Source organism: Prionailurus viverrinus, chromosome A3 (assembly GCF_022837055.1).
Source record: "Prionailurus viverrinus isolate Anna chromosome A3, UM_Priviv_1.0, whole genome shotgun sequence".
Classification (NCBI taxonomy): Eukaryota; Metazoa; Chordata; class Mammalia; order Carnivora; family Felidae; genus Prionailurus; species Prionailurus viverrinus.
Window position 1 is genome coordinate 54,804,496 of NC_062563.1, and position 4,253 is coordinate 54,808,748.

Here is a 4,253-nt window from a genome sequence, read left to right on the forward strand (position 1 = left end):
CACGGACCGGCCCTGGTATAATGTGGGAGGCAGTCACACAAGGATACTACAGGAGGCAGGAATCATAGGGGGCCAGGTGACAATCCTAATTGTTGACACCTGCTCTTCCCAGCAATCCACTGTGGCAGACTCTAGCATTTTCTCAATCTGCTCAAAGCTTGTTTCAGACTCACTACTACCATCAAGGCGTTGGGCCACTTCCTCCTGTGAGCACTGTATACATGATTTTAATGTGACAATTCAGCAGTTAAACAAAGCCATAATCTGTGTCCTCCACCTTAGTGGAGGCAAACAATGCTCTCTGAGGAATTCACAGAAGAAGGGAGATTAGATCAATCCCCGTGTTTCTCCCAAAACAGAAGCACACTCCAACCCTGTGGTCTGACTTGTGCTTTTGAATTTAATTTGGTGTTGGCTTGCTGTTGGGAGGAAACACAGCGATAGTTATAGCACAGTTTGCACTTTTAATTTGTGAATATGAAAGTCCTGTATGCAAGGTGCACGGGATTATGTACCACATGATGTCTACCAGAGCACAAGGAGGGAAGAAGTTCTGTTCTTGGTTCAGTCCTCCACAGAACATAGGGTTTCTTTCTGGGGCTTAGCCATGCAGGGAGACTTCATCTGTCACCTCCCTTTCTAAGTGAAACCCTTCAGTCAAGGAGCCCAAGCTTCTCTGGCCTCAGGGCAGGTGGGAGGTCACGCCCTCTATGGGGGCTGGGCCTCCATTAAGAGAGCCCATATACAAGGAGTATAAGGGGAGCCTGGGTGGTTCCATCGGTTAAGCGTCTGACTTCGGCTCAGGTCATGATCTCATGGTCTGTGAGTTCGAGCCCCGCGTCAGGCTCTGTGCTGATAGCTCAGAACTTAGAGCCTGCTTCCGATTCTGTGAAGCTCCTTCTCTCTCAGCCCCTCCCCCGCTCATGCTCTGTCTCTCTCTCTGTCAAAAATAAACAAACATTAAAAAAAATTTTTTTTAGGGGCGCCTGGGTGGCGCAGTCGGTTAAGCATCCTACTTCGGCCAGGTCACGATCTCGCAGTCTGTGAGTTCGAGCCCCGCGTCGGGCTCTGGGCTGATGGCTCGGAGCCTGGAGCCTGTTTCCGATTCTGTGTCTCCCTCTCTCTCTGCCCCTCCCCCGTTCATGCTGTCTCTCTCTGTCCCAAAAAAAAAAAAAAAAAAAAAAAAGTTGAAAAAAAAAATTTAAAAAAAAAAAATTTTTTTTAAAGGGAGTATAGATTCTTTGTCTGAGTCCCCAAGAACTCTGTGGGGAATGAAGGAGCTAGGGTAGCCTTTGAAAATATTTATGTTTGTTATTATTCAGATTTCTTAAGTCATAGAAGTAGAAGTATTACATGTTTATAAAAGAATTTAAATTTTACTCACACACAGAGCATATCACTTACTGTAAGTATGTATGTATGTGTATACACATATGCATGTATACATATAAAGTGTGAGTTTATATATAAAGTACACATTCTTACCAGGAGTAAGAGTATAATATTCTAGCCTTTTTTCTGTAATTTTTAAAAAGACATTCATTTAGCAGATACTTATTTACCCTGCATACTGGGGTATAATAATGGGGGGTGGGGAGAACATCATGGATCGTACATTCTTATATGGGGAGAAAACAACAAGCCAGATACATGACTAATTATATACTATATTAGAAGGAGTTAAGCGTTCTGGAAAAATTAAAGCAGAAGGAGGATGAGGGGGGTCATTGTGGGAGAGGACTGAAGTTAAAAAAAAAGGTTTTTAATGTTTATTAATTCCTTGAGAGAGATAGAGAGACAGCATGAGCAGGGGAGAGGCAGAGAGAGGGAGACAGAATCTGAAGCAGACTCCAGGCTCTGAGCTGCCAGCACAGAGCCCGACGTGGGGCCCAAACTCACAAACCGTGAGATTATGACCCGAGCTGAAGTCGGACGCTCAACCGACTGAGCCACCCAGGCACTCCAGGATTGCAGTTTTAAAAAGAATTATTGAGATGGACCTCACTCAAGACAGTGACATTTGAGCAAAGACCTGGCGGAAGTGAGAGGGCAGAGTGTGTGAATGTCCCCGGCAGCAGGAACAGCAGGTGCAAAGCTCCCGCTACAGGAACATATCTGAAGGGAAGGTAATCTAGAGAGGGTCAGACTGGTGGTGGGTGGTGGGAATGGAAGGGAATATCTGGTCTTAACTCTGGGAGAGATGGAGGGCCATTGGGAGATAGCGAGCAGAGGAACCCCATGGTGTGACACTTCAAAGGGCACTGTTCTGCTGTGTGAGAAGACCATAGCGGGCAAGGCAGAAGCAGGGCCTGGTGAACCTAACCATGTGGGTCATACAGAGGAGGTGAGGGGTCACACTTAACCAGGGTTGGGATTTTTCCAGATGAGTGTGACAAACTCAGAGAGGGACGAAGGGATGGAGGTATGTGCAAAGAAAGGGATAATGATTGACACTAGGGTTCCTGGATGCTGGAAAAGAGGGAAGCAAAGAAGGGAAGAAAGAGGCAGGAGTATCTCATGATTTATTTACCCAATCACCTTTTGAAGGTCACTAAGGATCGTTTCAGGTGTTTTGTGTATGTGTGTCGTCATTACAAACAATCCTGCAATTACCATCTTTATTAATAATAATGCTGTCCATTGAGGCCAAGTGTATGGCAAGCAGGGAGGTGGCAGGCAACCCTGGGTTCCAGTCTGGGCCTCAGGATCTCCAGCTGTCCGTGCGATGCCAGGATGAGAAAGAGCAGCCTGTCTACGGCCCTTTGCCTTGATATAGACACTCTGCAATCTGGGTACTCACTTTCTTCGGTGGGGCATTCACTCCACACTGCTCTGATTTCTTCCCAGTGGTCAGTAGAGAGACCGATGTTCGTCTGGTCAGGGCATGGTGGTCTGTGCAGGATGAAGGCTGGATAACAACCTAGGGGACTCAAACCAAGTCATCTTGTAACTTTACCTGCTGGACATCTGGGAGGGAATGGAGGAGAAGATCAACATCAGGCTCAGGAATCCAAGGGTGTATTGAAAAGAGGACATGCCAACATCTTGGGAGAAGACCTCCAGCAGGGGGAAGATGCCGCTCAGTGAAGGGAGTGGGGACTTCACATTAGGACCCAGCTTCCCAGCTGGTTCTGCTGCAGACTCCGTGGGCAGATTCCCTGTTCTTCTCAGAGCCCAATCTTCTCAACTAAAAAACTGCTGTGGAGAGGAGGCAGCACCATTTAGAGGGGCAGAAATGGACGTAAGAGTCAACTAGAGCCCATTTCCTACCCAGGGGCCTCAATTTTCCTCAGTGATTAGCTCCTGGAACTTGTTTTCTTATGAGTGAAATGAGGATTTGAGGTACCTGAAGATAGGGAACATGGGGGATGTGCCCATCGCCGGCTCTGTGCATATCAGGTTCCGATGAACCTTCATTTCCCTTCCCATCCTAACCCAGGTCCACAGTCCCTATCCAAAGTCTTGATACTTATGGAATCTAAACTGTTGTGGCTTTTAGAAGAATAGTCGCCCCTTCTAGCCTATTACAAAACATCCCTGGCTCGGGCTGGGGCGGGGGCAGGGGCAGGGGCAGTGCCGGTCTTCACATCCATGAATATTGCTGCAGTGAGAGGTATGCATATTCACAGTCGATGGGGCCAATGGAAACCAGAAACAGCCTTACATCATTTCAGCTCAGGTTTTGCTGCCAAATAAACTAGGGAAAGATTTCTGCTTTTAAGTCTGGCATAGAACAAGTCACCAGACATGACGCTGGAGAGAAGACATTTATTTGAACATGGGGGTACTAATATCAGTCCTAATGCAAACCATGTTAAAGCCTCATAAGTTCTAACTTTCCTCAGTTTCATTTTCCTCCTAAAAATAAAACAAAAACACCCTGTTCTCAGAATGAGCCAAGGACACACCCGGGTCCCTCCTTGCCCACCATAGCCCCCCATCCTGGGCTTTGGCAGGGGAGGGAGGGTGGATGGCCTCGTGCCTTGGATGATGGGGTCAGACTGGGGGAGAGGATGGGCAATTTATTTTGCTGCCTCCTGCATAGCAGCCTCTCCCCTGAGCCAGGGTGTGACAAGGTGAATGTCCTAGTGCATTCAGGCTACTATGCCAAAAATACCTAGACTGGGTGGCTTGTAAAACAATATTTTTTTCTTACAGTTCTGGAGGCAAGAAGTCCAAGATCAAGGTGCCAGCAGTCAGTGCCTGGTGAGAACCCATTTTCTGGTTCATGGCGGTGGTATGGTCTGAATATT